Source organism: Rousettus aegyptiacus, unplaced genomic scaffold, assembly GCF_014176215.1.
Source record: "Rousettus aegyptiacus isolate mRouAeg1 unplaced genomic scaffold, mRouAeg1.p scaffold_m13_p_4, whole genome shotgun sequence".
NCBI lineage: Eukaryota > Metazoa > Chordata > Mammalia > Chiroptera > Pteropodidae > Rousettus > Rousettus aegyptiacus.
This window is the reverse complement of record NW_023416307.1, coordinates 101,974,572-101,998,397: the sequence shown is the minus strand read 5'-3', so window position 1 is coordinate 101,998,397 and position 23,826 is coordinate 101,974,572. Positions and strand designations below refer to the sequence as shown.

The 23,826-nt window shown below is 35.7% G+C and overlaps 1 protein-coding gene and 1 pseudogene across 3 annotated transcripts in view; both read right to left on the bottom strand.

Moving 5' to 3' along the window:
• FRMD4B (FERM domain containing 4B) overlaps positions 1-23,826 on the bottom strand; it is a 301,185-nt gene that overhangs the window by 134,162 nt on the left and 143,197 nt on the right. The gene's annotated exons all lie outside the window — the stretch shown is intronic.
• Positions 4,216-4,334, bottom strand: LOC118602721 (annotated as a pseudogene).

Sequence of the window (23,826 nt, the reverse complement as noted above, 5' to 3'; positions counted from 1 at the left end):
TATATTAGTTTGATGAGGTAAGGTAACCCATTTGACAGCAGTTATTACAATATTATTGACTATATTCCCTATGCTGTACTTTACATCCTCATTACTATTTTTACAGCTTCTAATTTGTACTTCATAAATACTTTCACCTTTTTCACTTATACCCCTAACCACCTTACCATCTGGCAACCAACAACCTATTTTCCGTATGAGTTTGTTTCTGTTTTGTTCATTCATTTATTTTGTCTTACAGATTCAAGTGAAATTACATGGTATTTGTCTTTGTCTGTCTTATTTCACTTAGCATAATACCCTGTAGGTTTATTCATGTTGTCGCAAATAGTAAGATTTCATTCTTTTTTATTGCTGAGTAATATTCCATTGTATATATACACCACTTTTTCTTTATCCATTGGTCTATCGATGGACACTTAAGTTGCTTCCACATCTTGGCTATCGTAGTAATGGTGCAATGAACATAAGACTGCGTATATTTTTTTTCTACTTAGTGTTTTGGATTTCTTTCGATAAATACCTAGAAGTGGAATTGTAGGGTTACATAGTATTTCTAGTATTAATTTTTTTGATGAAACTCCATACTGTTTTATGTAGCAGCTGCACCAATTTACAATCCCACCAACAGTGCATGGTGGTTCCCTTTTCTCTACATCCTTGCCATCATTTGTTTGTTGATTTATTGATGATGGCCATTCTGACAGGTGTGAGGTGATATCTAATTGTGGCTTTAATTTGTATTTTCCTGACAATTGTGATGTTGAGCATCTTTTCTTATGTTTAGTGGCCATCTGTATATCCTCTTTGAAGAAATGTCTATTCAGGTCCTTTGCCCATTTTTTTAAATTAGATTGTGGCTTTTAAATTTTTCTTGGTTGTTGTTAACTTGAATGAGTTTCTTATATATTTTGGATGTTAACCTCTATCAAAAATATCATTGATGTATAATTTTTCCTATTCAGTAGGTTATGTTTTTTTTTGTTGATGGTTTTCTTCACTGTGCAAACACTTTTTAGTTTCATGTAGTCTCATTTATTTATTTTTTCTTTTGTTTCCTTTTTCCAAGGAGACATATCCAAAAAATACTGTTAAGAGCGATGTCTAAGAGTTTACCACTGCCTATATTTTCTTCTAGGAGTTTTATGGTTTTGGGTGCTACATTTAAGTCTTTAATCCATTTTGAGTTCATTCTTGTACATGGTATAAGAAAGTAGTCTAGTTTCTTCTTTTTTTTTTTTTTTGCATATATTTGTCCAGTTTTTCCAACGTCATTTATTGGAGAGGCTGTCTTTATCCCATTGTATATTCTTTCCTCCTTTGTCATAGATTAATTGACCATATAGGCATGGATTTATTTCTGGGTGCTCTATTCTGTTCCATTGATTTATATGTCTGTTTTTATGTCAGTACCATGCTGTTTTGATTACTATAGCCTCGTAATATATAGTTTGATATCAGGTAGATTTCTACTTCTGTGAAAAAGAGTGATTGCATTGAATCTGCGGATTTTGGGGGGTAGTATGGATATTTTAACAATGTTAATTCTTCCTATCCATGAGCATATCTTTCCTATCCATGAGTATATTCTTCCCTTTATTTGTATCTTCTTCAATTTCCTTCTTTTAACTTCAGTATTTTATAATTTTCTGAAAACAGGTTTTATCACCGTGGTTAAATTTATTCCCTAGGTATTTTATTCTTTTTCATGTAATTATAACTGGGATTATTTTCTTAATTTAGTTTTTGATTGTTCATTATTGGTGTATACAACTGTCACCAAATTCTGATTACTTTTGTATCCTGCTACTTTACTGAATTAATTTATCAGTTCTAATAGTTTTCCTGTACAATCTTTAGGGTTTTCTCTATACAGTATGATCTGCAAAAAATGACAGTTTTACTTCTTCCTTTCTAGTTTAGATGCCCTTTCAATTTTTTCCCAGAAGGTCTGATTGCTGTGTCTAGGACTTCCAATACTATGTTGAACAGAAGTAGTGAAAATGGACATCCTTGTCTTGTTCTAGATCTTAAAGAAAAAGCTTTCAGGTTTTCACCATTGAATATGATGTTAGCTGTGGGTTTGTCATATATGGAGATATGTCATTATGTGGAGATATGTTCCCTCTATTCCTACTTTGCTGAGAGTTTTTATCATAAATGTATGTTGGATTTTGTTAAATGCTTTTTCTGCATATATTGGTATGATCATATGATTTTTATCCTTCATTTTATTTATGTGGTATATCACATTAATTGTTTTAGAGATACTGAACCAACACTGCATCCCAGGAATAATTCCTATTTGATGATACTGTACAACCTTTTTAACGTTGCTGAATTTGGTTGGCTGGTATGTTGTTGAGGATTTTTGCATCTATGTTCATCAGTGATATTGGCCTATAATTTTCTTTTTCTGTAGTGTCTTTGTCTAGTTTTGGAATCAGGTCAATGCTGGCCTTGTAAAATGAGCTTGGAAACCTCTCCTCTCCAATTTTTGGAATTGTTTGGGAAGGATAGGTATTAATTAATCTCTAAATGTTTGGTAAAATTTACCCATGAAGCCATCTGGTCCACGACTTTGATTTGTTGAGAATTGTTTGGTTATTGATTCAATTTAGTTAGTAGTTATCGGTCTGTTCAGATTTTCTGTTTCTTCTTGATTCCACCTTGGAGGATTGTACATTTCTAGAATTTATCCATTCCTTCTAGGTTCTTCAATTTGTTGGCATATAACTGTAGAAATTTTTTTTAATTTCTGTGGTATTGGTTGTCATTTCTCCTCTTTCATTTCTGATTTTGTTTATTTTAGACCTCTCTTTTTTTCTTTATCAGTCTGGCTAAAGGTTTATTAATTTTGTTTATTTTTTTCTAAGAACCAGCTCTTGGTTTCATTGATCATTTCTATTGTTTATGAGTCTTGACATGATTTCTTGTTTATATCTTTAGCTATGGGAATTCTTTTCAGCTAGTGTTCAGGTGGTTCAAAAAATGATGGTTTTTCTATAATTTAGTTGTAATTTTTATGCAGTCACAGATGAGTTCAGCCCACAGTTTATCTACTCCGCCATCTTGACTGGAAGTTTTAACATACCTTTCTTTCTTAAGCTAGTTTTAATTTTTTAAATGATTCATTTGCAACCAAAAAGATTCTATTTAATACACTAGTTTATAGGATAAAGGATAGCTGGAATCAGATATCCTTTACCAGTTGACAACCTCTGTTCAACAACTCAGGTACTTATTGATGTAGAACCAGGGAGCTCAGTGGGCTCCAGAGGCAAAGATACAGGGAAGCCTAGGTGCCAGGGATGCAGTCTTGGGAACTGGATAGTTCCTGTAGTACTATTTATCAGACAGAAGTTTTGTGATCAGTGAATCAGTTAAGAAGTGGTACTAGAGAACTGACTTTCACAAGAGTTCAGACACAGGGCAGAGCTTAACCTGGGATCTCGGTATGTAGACTTAGGGATCCCTGTTATGGAGTCCCACTGAAAATGGAATTATACCCTGGAATAGGTCCAAATAAATATAAGTATATATGAAATCACACTTATATAATACAAGTTGTGACATAATTGTAAACTTCAACTGTCCCTTATCACCTAAACTGGTAAGCTTCGACAAGTGATGATTTAATGTGGAGGCAGCACAAGAGAAATACATCCACAAATTGTGGAAGTAGTCCCAATTTTAAAAGGAATATAGTCTTAGGAATCTTTTAAAGAAGCTTTGCATTTATTGTAAAACTATCACTTTCATCACTGAACACTTCATATACTGAATGAACGTCAGACATACCATGAAATCTCAACACAGGTAAAACACAAGATTTCTAGAACTCTGACAGCTGGCTGGACATAGCTCTGAGGCATTGTCATAAACTTAGAGGATGAATTTTAAGATCGGCTAAGACTGCACTAAAGAATATTTCTTTCATAATTCCTTATCCATCTCTAATTCTGCCTCTAGAACCAATTCAGTTTAGTTCAAATCTTCATTGAGCTATATGTGCTAGGCCCTCTAAGAGAAGTCAGGGATGAAAATGCTAGGGTCTTGACCCTCAGGGATTTACAGCCTAGATTAGGTGTTTCCCAAGGAGAGCAGAAGGATCATCTTATTTTTCACCTCACAGTCAACCCTGTGGTTGGAATTATGCATCCTTTCACACGCATGCTGGTTTCTGTTCTTAAATCTTTTTTTTTTTTTTTTTAATGCCTGCAGCACCTAGTATTCCTAGATAGTCTCCCATCCAAGTACTAACCAGGCCGGACCCCGTTTAGCTCCCGAGATCAGACGAGATCAGGCACGTTCAGGGTGGCATGGCTGTAGACTGTTCTTAAATCTTTTATCATTCTGTATGTTAGAACTCTTTTGGTACTTGATATTTTTTTCTTAAATTTGCATTCATTCCAATAACTTTTTGGGGGGTGTCTATTAGGTGCTGGGCTTAATAATAATGGTTGTACGACCTGTGTAGTACCAAGCATTGTACATTCTACTGTTTTGCAATTTTTACTACTTTTTGAACAAGGGACCTCACATTTTCATTATGCACTGGGTCCTGCAAATTATGTAGCTAGTTCTGTTGGGTACTGGGCTAGGTGATGGGGACACAATGATAAAAAGGCAAGATAATAAAGGGGGGTGAAAAATAAAAATAAGTTAATAAATAAGGTGATTTCAGATAAGGGTAAGGCCTATGAAGAAAATAAGGCAGGGAGATGTGATAAAGAGGGATGGAGGGGATTGGGTAGTGAGAGTGAGCTTCTAGGCTAGGACTGGAGGTTAAGAAGGAACTGGCCCAGTGGATAGCTGGAGGCTGAGTTCAGGACCATTTCTTTCTGTTCAAGGCTACAACATGTGGTATGTAGAAATCTCTCAACTCATATTTTGAATGAATAGAACTTCTGTTTAAAGAGGAAGAGCACCAAATACAGAAAACTAATTCATAATTTATTAGAAACTGGGACAGCATCTCTGACCGATAAGGGACATTTGAAGTTTACTTAAGATCTCTTTTAGGATCACATGTTTTAGCAGTTGGATGGAGTACACCATGTCCAGGAAAAACAACCCCGATGGAAAAGTCCATTACTCATGGTCTCCTCCAGGCAGAAAAGAGGTAAGTTTCTTGTTCTCAGCAGATTTTCTTGCTTTCTTAACCATAAATTGAAAAACAGAGGTGAAAAAAAGTTAGGGAGAAAGGCAGGCATTGTCTATGCAGGTTTACTTTCCATCTGTTTTAACAGGATGAGTGTCATGCCTTTTGATTTGGTTTTGCCATTAGGTATGTGAAGTTAACATAAGCTTTGTAAACTATAAGCTCATCTCTGTGTTTGAAAAAATAAATAGCAAAAAAAACTTTGTAGTTCAGAAGTCACCAAAAATGCTCCAAGAATCATTAAAAGGTACATACATTCACCTTCATTTTCTGAGTTTAAATGCTACATACAATAAATAGTCAACAGCCCACATTTATTGAGTACTGACTAGTACCAAGTACTATGCCCATGCTTTATACAGGTTATCTTTTTATCTTGGCAGCAACCCCATGGAGTAAGTACTGATTCATCTCCATTTTACAAATGAGAAATTGAGGCTTAGAGGATCTGATAACAAAGCCCTGCCTCTGGGTGTAGAAAAACTGAATTTGAACCCAGGGCCTACTTTCTTAAACACAGCATTTCCATTCTGCTGCTGCAATCAGTGAGAAATGCATCCAGGGGTTAACATTCAGGCATGCTGTTAGATTTCCTTCCTGTATTTCTGCAGAATCTGTTTTTTTGTGTTTGTTTCATTTTTTTTCTCTCTCTCTCCTTTTGCATTCTTTTAAAAACAAACAAAATAAAACCCCATAGTGGAAAATTTCAAGCACTCACAAAAATTACAAGCTGGTGTAATGAATCCTTCTGTATCTGTCAGCAAGTTTCAATAGTTATGGACACATGGCTAATCTTGTTTCAATATTTTCACTCATGTTATGTCCTATATGTATTATTTTGAAGCAAATTCAAGACTTCAAGTAATTTCATCTGTAACTATTTCAATATAAAAGATACAAACTCTCTAAAAACATGTGCTATTTAAAAAGAAGTAATAATTATTTCTTAACATCATCAGATACTCAGTGTTCGAATTTCCAATTGTATTATTAAGGTGATTTTTTTTCAAGTTTGAATGGAGATTTAAAAAGTCTGCATTTTGCAATATGTTGACATTTCTCTAAGTTTTCTGTTAATTTACAGGTTCTTCTTCCATCCATCTCTCTCTCTCCAACCCCATTCTCTCTTATTGCAATTTATGTGTTGAAGAAACTGAGCCATTTATCCTGTAAACTCTCCTACACTCTGAGTTTTGCTGATTACATTTCTTTGGTGTCATTCACCATATTCTTCTATCCATCGTATTCAATCAACATTGAATCTGACAGCTTGGTTAAATTCTGGTTAGACCTTTTTTGGCAAGATTGTCTCATAGGTCACCAACCTGAGTCCTTTCATGGGGGGTGGGGCATCTTTTTTTGTGATGTTAGCAGATGTTGATGTTCAATAGCTAGATCATTTAATTGACTAGGTTGCAATATGATGACTTTCCAATTCTATCACCTTTTACTTATTAACTAGAATATTTCTATAATGAGAAATTTCCCTTCATTTACTAATGGGTTACCCAGTGCCACAATTCATATGAGAAAGACAGAGCAATGCTGGATTCTTTACTTTTATTCACCAATTCTCAAAATAATAAGTTGACACCTCTAATGGTGGCCAAACCTTTTAAAAAGTATTTATAAATACATGAATTTAGATATATTATATGTTTCAAGTCACTAAAGGTATTTTCCTTACTGATGTTCAAATTGTCCCATATTGGTCAATGGTGGCTTATTCAAGTCAATGTCAGCATCCTTTTGTCATGACCCTAGAAGTCTTTGATATTTTCCTTGATACCTGGGATAAAAGATGCTCATCTTACCCATTTACTACCCAAGACTTGTGCAGCATCTGTGATTACTTTTTGTTTCATTTTAAAAAATGAGTTGTGATTTATATATAATAAAATACACTTAATTTCAGAAGAACAATTTTATCAATTTTGACAAAGTATACACCTATGTTATCCACCCCTGTCAAAATATAGAATATTTCCAGAAAGGTACCTGTGCCGATCTTTCCCCACCCCTATATGCAACCACTGTTCGGATTTCTATGACCTTAGATAAGTTTTTCCTATTCTAGAACTTCATATAAATTGAATTATAAAGTATGTATTCTTTTATGTCTGGCTTCTTTCATTGAACAAAACATTTTTGAGGTTCATTCATGGTTTTCCATATATTTGAAGTGCATTTTTTTTTTATTCTGAGTAGTATTCTAATGTATGAATATACTATAGTTTATTTTTCTCTCTTGTTAATAGGAATTTGGGCTATTTTCAATTTGGTGGTATCATAAACAAATATGCTATGAACATTTTTTATAAGGTGTGTGTGCGTGCACATACATTTTCATTTCTCTTCAATAAGTATATAGGAGTGGAACTAAAAGGTCATAGAATAAATGTGTTTAATTTTTAAGAACTGCCAAACTTTTCTAAAAGAGTTAACCATTTTACATTCTCATAAATAATGTATGAGAGGTTTTTGCTAACACTTGGTGTTATAGATCTTCTATTAGTAACTGTGTAGCAGTAGAAGCAGCTGACTTTGACTTTTTTTTTTTTTTTGGTATGAGTACAGGCTTGGATGATAACTATAAATTAATAATAGAAAACATACACCAGACCCTGTTTCCATACTTTATAAGTATATACTCAATAATACCTTTGAGGCAAGGACTATTATTATTATTATCTACATTTTAAAGATGAGATAACTGAAGCAAAGAGAAGTTAAGCAACTTAAATGAAGTCACACATTGAGAAAGCAGCAGATGCAGGATCTAAACAGAGAGCTTGGCCCCAGGGTTCAGGCTCCTGACTTGTATGTTCTTCTGCCTCTTGCAATTGTTAATTAGAATCCTTTCCCTTTCTTTAAAGATTTTCGGAGATGCTGGCAAATATACAGTCAAGACTACTATCCTATTAATTAAAAAAATGCTGTTTTCCTAATGGAAAGCACACTGCTTTTTTTTTAGAATTTGTCTTTACTTCTACCCATCTTACTCTGAACTTAAACATTTTCCTTTTATCAGCACATATTCAGTTCTTTTTCTATCCTTTCCTCAAAAGTTTCTTATTTAGAGCACTTTTTTGGTTGCACACTCTTCTGTAAGTTCTGATCTTTAGGTACTGAGCAGATATTGTATCAGAATGCTTTTTGTAATAACAAACGAAAAGTGAAAATAAGTTCAATAATATGATCTATGATCTTAGTATTTAAAGGGTAGTTCCAGGGTTGGTGAGGTCCACAGATAACAATGCCATCAAAGTCCCAGCTTCCTTCTATTTTTCCACTCAGCATGTTCTTCGGGTAACATTCCTTCATGGTGGCAGCACAGCTGCCACTCTTCCAGGCAGCACACCCCTGCTCGAAAGCGGGTTCCCTCTTTCATATCTCTTTTTAAGAGTAAAGAGAGCTTTTGAAGAAATGCATTAGCAAATCACCCCCATTGGCCAGCTATGGGTCATATGTTTACCCAAAACCAATTCCTGGTAAGAGAAATGAAGTCATCATGATTACCTTTGACCACAGCTTCACAACCAATGTGTGGATATAATTGGCGATGTAATCCTGAGCTAATGGCCCCCTCAGCCCTCGGTGCAGCCTGAGACTCTCCCAATGGTTACCTCAAACCCTGAGCAGCTTCATATACATTTACCCTGAGTACCATACAGACAATATCATTTTGTATATATTTTGTGATATTGAAAAACATTGGGAAGTACTGGTGTAGAGACTAATCAAGATATCCCCAAGTAACATGGAGGATAATATTGATCTGTGAACAAATCGGTCCTCTCTGGATGGGAAAAGGAAAAAAAAAAAAGGCTTTTGGAAGCAGGCTTAGAAAATGACAAGAAGAAAACCTATAAGGGAAAAAACACAGCCAATATTATGCTATACGACTGTCTTGTCTGAGTCTTGCTCCAGTTGCTGCCCTGACGGTTCCGACTTTGAAACGTTCTCTCCTCTAGAGTTTAACAGAGTATAGGAGCAAGCAGGTATCTGTTGGCCAGGTTGAAGTCCTAGCCGAACCAGGGAGTAGACAGAGGAAAATCTGGCCCCCTGGCCGGTAGGAAGCCTGCACTGGGATCTGGCTTTTGATTATTTGCCTAGTGGGTACTTTTAGAAGGGAGACAAAATGCTAACAGGAAGCTGATGGTGAGTGCTAAACAGTTAAATGTGACCAAAGTCCTCTTGAGGGGCTTCCTATAGCAATTCCAACTTATCTCTGAGTTAAGCTTGCCCTGTTGAAAGTCTATATCCAAATAAATTTGTAGGTCAATCCACCTCTCTCCAATAACCATAAAGTTAATGGGACCAGCAGTTTCAATCATCTCCCAACTAATCAGTTCTGGTATCTTCCAAAATGAGACAATTGACAGTTTCATGATTGCTTGTGGCTATGAAATCTCATGGAGACAATTCAACTATGGTTAAATTATATTTGAGTTAATAAATATGGATTTAGAGAGCCAAATAAGCTTAAAGGCCTCAGGCATTTGAGATGAAAAAGAGAAAATAAATGGCGCGTCATTCGTTCGTCTGTTCCAAGTGTTATTCCTTTTAAAACATAAACAAACAAACAAACAAGTAAATAAATAAATGCCTTGGTGATTCCTTTCTAGCTTATGTAAACGAAGTTTAGAGCATTTATAGAAGTGATAAAGCAAAATTGTTGAAATTCACTAAATAACAAATGGGGAAACCATACAGTAATCAACAAGGAATATGTTCCAAGACCCCCAGTGGATGCCTGAAACCAAAGATAGTAACAAACCCTATACATATATTTTTTTCCTGTACACATATCCTTATGGTAAAGCTTAATTTATAACTTAGGCACAGTAAGAAATTAATAACTACTAATAAAATAGGACAATTATAACAATATACCGGAATGAAAGTTATGTGAATGTGGCATTAATAACTAAAAAAGGGTTACTTGGACACAAGTACCACGATACCTCAACAGTCGATCTGGTAACCAAGAAGGCTATACTAAGTGACTAACAGGCAGAGAGCATACATGGCATGGAGACACTGGACAACGAGATGATTCATGTCTGCGGCAGGACCAGGCAAGATGGTGCAAGACTTCATCACCTTAGTCATAAGAGGATGTGACTGAAAATATAAATTGTTTATTTCTGGAAATTTTCATTTAATATTTTCGGACTGCTATTGACCACGTGTAACTGAAACTGTGGAAAGCGAAACCACAGATAGGACGAGGCTACTGTATGAAATCAGACAGTAAAAAGACGTAAAAAGAAAGAACTGTTCTCAACTATTTCTAAATCTTCAGACTTTTATACATGACAGAGGGGCTATGTAAAAATCTATCTTTATGATACTTAGATTTTAACTAGTGATGCTTTGCATAAACTTACTCTAACTGTGTAAGGAAATTCCATACCACTTTGAGATGATAAACATTTTCTAAGAGACTAAAATTTGTTCTCAAGCCTGGCTCTGAAAAAATACAAGCCAATTTATACTGTGGTAAAATGCAGAATATGCTTCTCTTGATGTTCTCAGGCGAGAACAATTCCAGTGCTCCAAGCATTATGGACCTTAAGAAAGTTATGAAAATTGGACAGCTCCACTAATAAATGAAATAAATTAAAAATGGAGATAAAATATAAAATTTTAGCTACTAGAATGGTATAAATCAAAAGTTTTTTGGCTACGATAGAAAAAAATTCTTGTTCATTCAGTGGCAGCATAAATTGGTACAACCATTTTGGAGGTCTAAATTCCTTCCAAACAAAGTATTTATCTTACAGAAATTCTCCCACACATATTGTACATATAAGAATGTTCATTGTAAAAATTGGAAACAACCTAAATGTCCCTTAATAGGGATCTGGTGAAACTAATTATAGTATATTCAAACCATTGAATATACAAGTTATGAAAAATAATGAAATAGATCAGTATCTCAGAGATGTTAATAAGTAAATACATTGCAGAATAAGATGTATATGATGATTTCACCTCTGTAAAAATTTATAGTAATGTACTATGTATGTCACTATATGTTTAGAAAATATCTGATGGTTATACCCCACTGATAAAATACTTTCACTTTTAAGCCATGCATTTCTAAAACAATTAAATTTATGCCCTTAAGTTATTTTATTGATAAAAACTCTATGGTTCTGAAATGAGTCCAAATATTACTTTTTAATCAATGTTAATCATATCAATAATAATCATTATTATTAAACAGACACACTAGACGAACACTTGGAGTACACTATCGCATGTTGGGTGCTGTGATACAAGGGTAAATTAAACAGAGCCCTGTTCTCTAGAAATACTCTATGAAATAGCCTGGATTAAATGTTTTGAAAAGAAAGTTTTTAAAAATTACAAAAATTATAAATTTTGCTATAAAATTTTTAATTCAGGATTATGAAAGCAAAAGAAGTAGAAACCTCACCCTTCATCCACTTACATTTCCCAGGGGTAAAAATTATTCATGGTTTGGTGTATGTATTTTCAACTCTATTCCCCCATGTACACATCCACACATTTCTTAGATCTGTCCTGTCTATTTCTCTCTCTCTATATATATATACACACATCTTGTATATTGTTCTGTTCTTTGTTTTTGTTTTTACTCAAAATATCACTGAAAATTTTGGGGGGCTGTGACTTACAGCTTTACTTCATTCTTCATACTGATCTCAGAGAATTCCATGGTACAGAGAGGTACAGTTCACCCTTGAACAATACTGGAGCTTTAACCTAACTCTCTGACCCCTGCAAAGTCGAAAATTACATATTACTTTGGACTCCCCCAAAACTTAACTACTGACAGACTACTGTTGATTAGAAGCATTACTGATAACGAAAATAGTTGATTAACACATATTTTATGTTATATGTATTATATACTATATTCTTACAATAAAGTAAGCTAGACAAAAGAAAATGTTAATAAAAAATCATGAGAAAGAGAAAATACATGTACAGTATTAGAAAAACCCGCATTTAAGTGGACCTGTGCAGTTTAAACTTGTCTTGTTCAAGGGTCAACTAGTACCATCATTTAATTAATAATTCTCCAATTCATGTCTCCACTGACTTGCTATTTCAAAAAACGATGCAATAAAAATCCTTGTACATGTGAGAATGTCCCTATATGTGAGAATGTCATTAGGATTTTCTAAAATGGAAATGTTTGGTCAACAAGAGCACACCTTACATTTTGATTGGATACAACTAAACTGTCCTACAAAAAGGTTGTAACAATTTCCCAGATCAATTATAATTTTATTTTTTCTGCTTCAAAATATCCATCTCTTCTCTTATCCTTATTTTAATTAGCTTTATCTAGATGAGAAGAGAGCATCCCATTTCTAGGATGCTTTTTTCTTTTTCGCTTATTTTAGTAGTCAGATTTTTTTTCTTAAATTACAATTTACTGAGTTCTTGTCATTTCCCAGGCACTGGTCTAAGCAGTCACATGGCATTCTCTCATTTAAACCTGATGACAATATTATGAGATATTATGTTCCTATTTTATAGGTGAGAAAACTGACAATCAAAGGGGTTAGGTATCATGCTCTGGGTCACCCAGCAAGTAAGGGATAAAGCGCAAAATTGGAATTCACATCCATCTGATTCCAACATCCTCAGCTCCCAAAAGATATATGCAAATCACTCAAAGAATATAGATAAAACTGTTCATCTCATTCCAATGTCTATTAAAACAGACCAATATCATTAAATAGTTGTAAATAACAAATGAAACTGCTTCCTCTGTTTCCCCTTTCTTCTCACAGGTCCCTTATATCTGTAGCTGTCTATCTCATCCTCCTTCTGGAAAGGGAGTTGCTGGAGAATGAGAGTGGAAAGCTCTCAACTTTGAGTAATTCACTCTGCTGCTCTTTACCAATACTCAGTACCTCCCAGAGTGGCAGCACAGGGCATGGCCTGATTTCATGGGCAAGTGAGCTAAGCCAAGCCAAGCCAGGAGGTGACATGTGAGTTTTAGCACATAACCAGTTCTCCGGTTTTCTATTTTCTTCTTTTTAAATCAGGGGAAACAGATGAAGTTGTTCGCCAAATTTTCACTTGCTAAGCTTTATTAAAATTGATAAAGATTTCCTAAAGAATATAATCTGTTATGAAACCTAACCATATTATTGGTACTGAGTACTTATTTCAGGGTCATAATAAACTTTAGATGTGATGTGGAAGATTGTGGGGAGAAAAGCTATGTGTAGTGAACACATTGGTTCATGGTTTTACTTTCTGGAAAAATTTCAGATATAGTCATATATATATACATATTATATATGTACAAGTTTTTACACATTTTATATGTGTATACACACATATGTACATATATAAAATTTATTTATTTACATATTTAAACATGACTTACTTAGCTTAGAGAAAATACACCAGAACAAAGGAGAAAAATGAAAAAGATAGAAAAACAATTTGCTTTAATTAAAACACACAATATATAGCAAAAAGGTATGGCAATAGTTTGCTATATCTGTTACCTAACATAGTGTTTATGAGCCTGAAAAAAAATTAAACTGATGCAACTCAGTAGTGAATAAAGAGCACTGTTCAAACTCTGGCACTAACATCTCAAAAAATATTTTAAAACTTAGAGTTGGCTTCTTTAATAAACTCAGAAATTTATTAAAGGAAAAAACACATTCACTAAAAAAAAAAAATCTCATTTCCAAAAAGAATTTGAGAGCAAAATCTTATGAGTTCGCCTGGAACTATACCTGGCATCAATACCTAGAAAAATTAATATATAAAAACCTTAAGGAAGAAAGAGCCCCATAAATATGAGTTGAGAGTTCAGATTCTTTATACTCTGACCAAATTGTTTCAAACTTAAACATTAATTTTGTTTAAAAATTGGCACTAGACCTTTTTTTTTTTTAAGTAAATATACTGTCTTTAGGAAATATTTGGGTGATATCTAGTATTACTTTTTGTTCTAGAGGTTATGATTCTGAAATTATTAGAGGTTGATAATTAGACACAATAACTAGCTCTTGTAACTCAAAGGGCCATACTCTCTTTATAACATTGTTTGTGCTTGCAAAATTTTAAATAGCTTAAGTACAGCCAAAGACTTCAGAAAAGCAAGTTTTTAATTAAACACTAATGAGGGTCACAAAAAATGTTGTTTTTTTTCCTCCCAAGAATCCAAAGGATCTTTCCATCCTTAACTCTAGTGGATGGGAATGATCCGAGACAGGGTCAGAATGAAAAGCAACATCCACAGAAAGCCAAAAGAGAAAGCAAAAGGTCTGAAACGTCTATCAGCATTGGTCAGGCAAAACAGGGCACCTTCCAGAGCTAACCACAGGGCTGGGCACAGGAAACAGCAATCACTTGACAGTTGGAGCTGACAAGAACTGCAGACACTGCCAAATTCCCCACCCTGGGCTGGGCACAACTGGGACTTGCAGCTGGCTGGACACAAAAGCTAGGGTCCTTGGGTGAACCTGTTTTCATAGGAGCTGGAGGATATAACCTGTGTTGCTCTCTAAAGTGCTGCTTCCCTATGAAAATGGCTGTCAGAGAACTCAAATGGATGGATTCTCAATCAAGTTACACCAGCTTGGGGCTATTTTCCATAATGAAAAAAAAAAATAAATACACACATACAAACACATTTCGACATGCTTGGGTTTTTTCCTGTATTCGGTTTCTAAAACTTCCCAGAATGCATAGAGTCTCCCTAATACTGCTTCCCCCTCCTCCTCCAAATTCTTAGTGCCTTTCTACATCACATGCTGCCACCACTCATCCCTGGTCCCCATTGTCTCTCAGTTGGACCTCAGAAAAGGCCTCTTAACTACTTCTACCTCTCCCCAGCCATTTCCCCAGAGTGGCTACGGCAAAATTATTAAAATGTAAAGCAGGTTCTTTTGTTCATTTACTCAACAAATATTTCCATAGGACATACTACGTTCCAGGCACTGAGGATACTGGGGTGAACAAGGAAAAGTTCCTGCATGTCTTCAGCTAACATTCTGGTTGGTGAGAGACAACAGGCCTATGAACGAATAAATCCTAACATCAGGTGGTGATAGAGTTACAGAGGAAAATAAAGCAGAGTGAAAGAATGGTCAGGGGTGGCCCCAGGTTGGGTGGTACCTGAAGAAAGACCTACAGAAAGTGAGGGGGCAGCACGTCATGTGGCCTCCTGGGTGATGAGGTTCCTAGGTAGAGAAAAGTCCAAGAGCAAAGGCTCTGAAACTAAAATGTGCTTGGCTGGCTTAAGGGACAGCAAGGAGGCCAGTGGTGCTGGAGAAGAGTTAGAAGGGAGAAGAATGGTGGGAGTTTAGACCAGACACTGAGTGTGTTTGCTAGGGGAGGAGGTGGAGGACCTCAGAGAGGGCCTTGTCCCTAGAGTAAGGCTAGCTTTTCCTCAGAGTTGGGAAATCATTGGGAGGTTCTGAATGGGAGAATGACAAGATTGGACTTTGTTTTAACAAAACCACTCTGGAGGCTGAGTTGAGAATTAGGAAAATGGCATTACCTATTTAATATTAATGAGTTTATTAATTCTTGCTAGGCTACAGAATTTAGTAGAGAGTAGAGACTGGGAAAGTCCAAGGAAGGACTCTCTGAGGGGAAATGTAGAAAAAGAAGACGCCGAATGATTTACAAACAAGGTCCATTCTATATAATTGCTGAGTGAATGAGATTTGGATTTAGACAGATCTTTGTACCTGGACAAGTTATTTAACAGCTCTAAACAATTTCCACATTTGCCAAATGGGTTTAATAATACCATTTCAAGTCAGTGTTAGGAAAATTCAATGAAATGGTAAATATAAAGTGCTTAACACTATATGTGACACATAGGAAATATTCATCAAGTAGAAATAATCATAGCTAATATCTTTTAAATGCTTTACCATAAGCCAGGCATTTATGTGATCTAGCATTGTTCCCTCAACAACCCTAGGAAGCAAGCACTATTATCATTTCCATAACATACCCAAGAAAATGAGACATCGAGCTCATCAAATATGGGTGTTTGACCTTGAACTCTAGTCACAGTTTGCACTCATAACTACTAGTATGATAACTTTTGGCTTAGGATCAAGTTTGTACAAGGGATCCATATTTTTGCATTTGCAAAACTACTATTTCTCAATGTAATTTTTAACTTTTATACCAAACTTAAAACGTAGATCTTATTTTATCCTTTGCAGGGATAAAGAATCAGGCTCAGAACAATTAAGTAGCTTGGCTCAAGGTCAGCTGGTAAATGATGAAGCTTTGATTTTAACCCAGGTCCAGCTGATTACAGCCCATTCTATTTCTCTATTTTATCAACACTCCTTTCTCTCTTAGATAATAAGCATCTAATCACATTTTAATGAGACAAACTAATTCCTGTGAAAATATTTGCTGGCTATGTTACCCAAGGGTAGCATGATCCTAGTCATAACTGGGTATCCTTAGCAGTAGAAAATCTAAGGGTCATATGGGAAGAGAGCTTACACAGATGAGAAAGTAGTCTGTGGAGCCCCATAGCTTTCATACATGAGAATCTGAAGCTCTTAGTCCTATGAAATAAGGTTTGGGATTGAGAGGAAGAAATTTTAATAGCTTTCTGTTGGCGAGCAAGAAATAAAACAACTAAGTAGTTGTGAACATCATTCACAAACTAATCCAAGAAGACAGCAGCATTAACTTGTCAGAGTCTCCTGATAAAAAGTTGTAACATGAAACCATGTGGACTCAGTGTCTCTCACAGTGGTCAGTGGGCCCTTTTCCTGGTTTCCACCAATACAATTCTTAATCTGGGTTGAGTGAGAGAAAACAGGCGACAAGGCTTCTGTAGATTTCAGAAGCTCTGAAGGCTATTTGTGTTCATAAGAAATTGAGAACATAGTACATAGGAAGATAATTATTTGCCAGGCATCCATTCGCCCAGCCAGCCAGCCAGCCAGCCACATAGACAGCTAACATGTTTTCAGTGCTTTTAAATATCAATGCATTTAATTTTTATAACAATCCCAGGAAAATAACTCTTTGGGGGTAGATGCCATAATTATTTAGCCTTAGAGAACTAACATGGCAACATAAGTTTAGTCAGTCTGAGTTGACTGACTTCTTTGTTAAATACTAGGATATGTTTCCACCCAATGTTTGTTGAATGGATGAATCAGTGAATAAATGATAAAATTCTACCTCTGTGTGTTATTTACCTTTTAATAAATAAAGCAGCAAGTGACAAAAGGTTGAGCATTGGAGTCAGCTAGAGCTCTGTTCAATTCTAGCACCATGACTTCTTAGCTAATAAGTGTATAAAACCACTAATGTGGGATTCATGGGATCATCCTGAAGAGTTGTTACAAGAACAAAGACAGATAAAGCACAACATCTGATAATGCTAAAAATCTAGCAGTTCTCCTTGTGAGTACATACCCTAGAGAAGCTCTTGATCATATGCACAAGAAGATGAATATAAAAAATTTCACCGTAGTATTTGGGGACACTAACTCCATCAATAAGAGATTGATAAATTCATGTAACTGAACACAAGGTTAAAATGAACTTAGAGATAAATTCCAAAAGCTTGTTGAGAGAAAAATAAGATAGCAAAATGACATATTCATATATAAATTTTACAAATATAAAAATATATATTGTTTATACAAAACAGAAACAGACCCCAGATATAGAGAATTATCTGTTGGTTGCCAAAGCGAAGGGAGGTGGGGAATATAAAAGTATATGTATATAGTCTATAGATACAAACATATAGGGCAAAATTATAAAAACATATCTGGGAATGAAAAACACCAACTTCAGGATACATTATTTTTAGGGAGATAGGGGAGATACAAAGGGAATTTCAACTTATTGTATAAAATTTTATTATATTATACAAAAGTATCTAAAGCAAACATAGCACAATACTAAGATGTCTTAAAACTGAGTGGTAGGTGCTTGAGTTTTATCTATATTATCTTTTATAAAACCCAAAGGTTTTTTTTTTTTTTTAAAGATAATACACGAAAAGTGCCAAGCACAAGGCCTAGCACACAGCAGCTGTTTAATAATCAGTAGCTATTAGTTGAATCAAGACAGTGAGACTATATAAAAGCAGTAGTTAAGGAGAAAATAGTAATTTAAGCAATAAGCTTTGCACAAACAAAAATTTTTTTCAAGGATGCCAGAATGTATATCTGTTATATTTATGTAGATACACACACATACATGATTATGTATAAAAAACTTACTTCTGCCTCCTCTCCATGTTATAAGTCATATGGTTTTGTTTATAAATTTTAGAACTATAGAGCTTATTCCCTATTTGAATCATTGAGACTTTTCCACAATAACCAAATTGGACATCACAAATATAATGTTTAGAATAAACATAAGTAGGGGATAAATGGGACGTTATTTTATGTTGTAGCTTCACAAAGATGAAATGAGAAAAACAAACACCAATTTGAAAAAGCAGGTGAGTCTATTTTTAAGCCGGTGTTTTTCAAGCTGGGCAACAAAGGTTCAAAAACATTTTTCAAAGATCCTGACACTATTCTTGCTGATCTTAAATGACACTGTCTTTTAGAAATTTACTTGTGTCAAGTGATGGGCTAAAATATTAAGATAGTTTCCCTTCCTAGTTTTAGGGCACCTTAGCATCTTAGTTCTCTGCCATGTAGTTGCAGTCTTTATTTACCAGGAAAGGTGGAAGATGAATTTTCTCAGTAATAAGAAGACTTGTATTTCATTTATCAGCCAAGTTTTTGTTCTTTCCCGTATGTGTTACTACTAGTAGCTGACTCCATGGCTACCCATCACTTGAACAGAGTGTGGAATCCAGTAAGGAGACAGCCCTGATAGGCCATCTTTTAATGTTAGATTCTTCTATACCTTTCACATAAATGCGATCTTCACTTTCCACTTCCTTCCTCCTGGCCCCGCCTTAGTTTAGGCTTTGATTCTAGCACCTGTTAGGCAGGCATTTGTAGAAGATACTGTGATGTGTTGCCCAGACTTATTTTCTCAGCTGTCAGAATTGTGGTGAGCTAACAGCCCTCAGCTTTCAACTCCCTCTGGGAATTGCCCTCCTTGAGACAGAGCTGCCTAGTCCAAGGTCACATTGTCTTCCCAAGAGCAACCAATGATGGGTTGATGAAGATGAGGGGAAGATCCTGTCCTTTTGTTCGAACTGGGGACAACTCTTAGTTTCAGAGCTACCCTTGAGGTCAGCTGAGGCCTTCGTCGAGCCTGAATTGTAGCCTGCTTCTCTCTCTGCTTAATCCTGCTTCTTTCTATTTCCTTCTATTGGCCTGGATCATCAGAGTGCTCTTTAGTAAACTTTCTCCTTGTTAATCTCTGTTTCAGAGTCTGCTTCCTAAGGAACAAAATCTGCATCAGCATTCATGGTAGAAATGCTTTTCTTGGCCCCTGTGGTTGAGTGTGTTATGTGACCTGCTCTGACCAATGGCATATAAGAAGTGACATGAGCCACTTAGAGGCCATGCACTTAATTGCCAGTGCAAAGCCCCAAGGAGCTCTTTACTGTCTATCATGGCAAATGGCAATATTCAGGAATGTTCTGTGAGCCTGAATGACTGTGATGAGAAGAGCTTATAGTCAACCTGTAATTTGGTAGTGTAAACCAAAAATACATCTCTATTGTTTTAAGCCACTAAGATCCTGGGGTCTGTTTGTTGCCATAGCAAAACCTATCCTATCTTGATTAATGTACCTACATCAGTGCAACAGCCTCCTAACTTCTCTTCCCTTCTTACCTCCACTATGCCACCTTCTCCCAAATCAGCCTCACTCCTATCAGTATAGTTCTCAACCAACCTTTCTCCTTTTGACAAAGTTCTGGAAAAAAAAAATCATAATCCTAAACTTAAAATTCAAGATCAATGAAGTTCAGATGCTACTCTCAGACAAAATTCTGTCTGCCCCTCTCTCCCTCTCTCTCCTCATCAGCCTTAAAAAACTCTTTTTATAATCCCTTAAAGTCATGTTTTCCCACATTTGAAATGTGCTCTGCCTTTCTTCATCTACCTAACTTCTATTTGTCCTTCAAACCTCATCTTGAGAACCAACTCCTCCAGGAAGCTTCCATGGCTTTCCTCCCTTCGCCTTGTGTTTTATCTCTGATTTAGACCCCCTCCACTCAGCATCTAGAGCATCATGAGCAAAGCTTTTCTAGAGTTTGATTTCCTTAACTGTCTCTTCTACTTGACAATATATTTCTTCAGGAGAGCAAGAACAACATCTATTTTGACTTTGTGTTTCTAATACCTTGGCACAGTAACTGGGACGTGGTGAACACATGATGATTTTTAGGTATGAATAGATGCACAAATAATGAATCAATCTATAACTTCCATCATTATGTTCTACAAGGGAAGATCTAGTAAAGGTAAACTAAATATTCATCCTGAATATTTATTAGTTTCCTAGTGACTAGGTTTTTGATGAGAAAATTCTTCCATTTTCCTTCAAGTTCTGTTTTTCTATGATTAAATTCTAGTCTTTTCTTCCTTTGGCATTCTCTACCCAATACATTGCTTTTTTTTTCCTAGTCCAGGGATTGGCAAGCTTTCTTTGTAAAAGGTCTGATAGTGAATGTTTTCAATTTTGTGGCCAACACAGTTTTTGTATCAACTACTCAGCTCTAAGTAATTGAGTCACAACTACTCGATTCTGCCACTGTAGTAAAAGAATAGCCATAGATAACATGTAAATGAATGAGCAGGGCTGTGTGCCAATAAAACTTTATTTACAAAAGCAAGAGGTCATGTGCCAATAAAACTTTACAAAAACAGATGGCAGGCCAGTTTTTTCCTGCGGGTCACAGTTTATCAGCCCCTCATGTAGTCTATATAATGCAGAGGACTGTGGAGAGTGACTGGTGGGGGCAAGTAAGGTATATATAATTTGAAATACACACAGGTCACTAAATGCTCTGTGGGGATTTGCCATTTGGGAGACGGTCTTTCCAATCCATTGTGGTGGGACAAAAAGTTCAGGTGTTATCAGTTTATGAATCATCAGAATCTTGGATATAGAGAGATTATCTCTTTAGACACACTCGTGTAAACTGTCAATGACCACCTAGATTTTATGTATGAGCTTAAAGAAAATGTGGCTCTACTGTGTGGAACACAAGTCCAAATACCCAAAGTCCACCCTATACACACTGCTGTGGAAATTCCAGTCTCTCTTACTGAATATCCTCACATTTAAAGATGAGAATTCAGTATCCAGAGAACTAGTCTCACTTATAAAAACAATAGTAATGTCATTTATCAAGAACTTTCTATGGGTCCGGTATTAAGTCCTTTACATAACCAGGAGCTAACATTTATTAAGCATTTGCTTGTGCTAGGCAAGTAGGTACTACAGTTCTCCTCTTTTAACCACAAGGAAATGAGGCTCAAAGAGGGAAAGCAATTTGTTCAAAGTCAAATTTGTTCAAGTTTGAGCCCATAGCTTCTGCCATGTTCTGCACTGGATGTTAGTTACCCCCTCAGTGCCAGCTGCCTGCCTCAGGGAAGTAGACCCAGTCTCTTATGGTGACTTAAATATTCCAGATTTTCTCCATGTTGCCTCCTGCTGGAGATAATAACTCCATTCAGAGTTTGTATGAAATTCTACCTCTGAGACTTTGGGGAGGAAGAGAAAACTTAATTCCAACTCTCAAACTGAGGGCTTTGTTAGAACATTCCACACTTAATAAAAAGCGAAGGGTGTTGATATTTTTTAAAACAACATTCTCCTGTCATTTTCACCTTAACTGCTCATTAAATCTAATTAATAGCTATACTGTAACCCATCCAGGCATGATATAAGCAGGATAGATATATGGCTGACAAATCAGTTTTTAGAATTTAGCCCCAAATTCAAGGTGAATATCCCATGTTTGCAACTGTAACCCAACTCAAACCTTCACTCACAGAGTAGTAAGCCTCATTCTGCTTTTCATTTAGTCACATTACTACAGAAATGCCTTATAGTTAGTGTCATAATTATTCATACTTATTGGCAAATTAAGACACTTGCCTCTTAAATATCTATAAGTGGAGGAAGTGTTCAATTTCAAAGAAATTATGCTTTCTCGGCTTTGCCAACCAGACAATAATGTTGTCGCCAAACTCCTTATGAATAGGTGGGAGATCTTACTTCATTTATAGTACATGAATAAACAAAACACTCCAGGAGACAGCCGGGTATTTCATGTAATGGATATCTCCCACCCCACCCTTATTTCTCTCTAGAGTAACTGAGGTCTAGATTTCCTTACAAACAAGACTATTCAGAATAGAAGCAAGAAAAATGACACCTTTTATCATAAAGATGATAAAAACATTGGGTTCAGTAAAATATGTAACTCTATGATGTGTGTTTCCAGTTCATATGCCAGAAAGCTGGGTAGTACAATGAAACATTCCCCTCTACAGTTTAGAATTCATAATTATGGGATAGCAATATGGGTTTCCTAATGGTGTATCTCCACCTCAACTCAAATTACTTACAAGAACCTCATGGCAAATACTTACCAATGTATTCGTACATCAATCTTTGTACTTACCTTGAAAAGTAGCTATTTTATTTAAAGAGTTCTAGATTTGAGATTCCCCTGCAGGTTCAGGGGACACTGCTGGCTGCATCTCAAGCGAGCATTGACTTTCTCTCATTGTTTAGCAACTACGTGGTCTTGGGGGCTGACCTCACTTCCAGCTTCAGAAATGGGTCCGCTCTTCCTGGGGCCTAAACCAATCAATATAATTCACTGTTTCTGAATGTTTTTATTCATTATTACCCCCTTAAGAAGACTTTTTAGATATTTTTTGTTATCTAGTCTCCTATTATAATGCCACAAATATACTGTATATCTGTTTATGTATTGTATATTTGTGCTTTATACACAAAAAGAGTGAGGTTTTTTTTACCCTTTCTTACCCTCAGGAACCTGTTTTTGCCTCTTGGAGGCCTATCGTTCCCACTCAGAATGCATGTATTATAATCCCAGTCCCTGTGCCAACCAGTGCATGGCATTAGGAGTTGGCACAGACCCTAAGTTAACCCATTAGAGTGTAAACTGGGAATTTTTTTGATAGTCATTGGATATGAGAAACTTTCTTTCTATCTGGATGGGATGATATGTGGATCTAAGCCTTGGAACTGCTGCAGCTATCTGCTATCACGAGTGAAGAAACCAGCTGTGGATAAAGCCATCACACAAATAAGACAGGGCTAAAAGAATCACAGGGAACAAGCATGGTACCCTGATCAAACCATACATGACGTTCATTCTACGTTAAACTTTTCAGTTGTGTTAAAAATCCCTTCTTTATATTCTATAGGTTAGAGTTGGGTTTTCTATTACAATAAAAAATGCTAACTGACAGAACAGATAACATTTATTGACTGCTTCCTAAACAAACTCTAGGCACTGTGCTAAAAGTCTTACATGTTAATTAATTCTGTTAGCAATCTCTGTGATTAGTACTATTATAGTTCCCATTTTATAAACGATGAAACTGAAGCATAGTAAGACTAAGTAATTTATCCATAGTCATACATAGACAGAGGTAGGATTCACTCCTATGTAGATTTAACTTGGAGCCGAAGATATTAACCAGTTTATTTTACTGCCTTTCAAT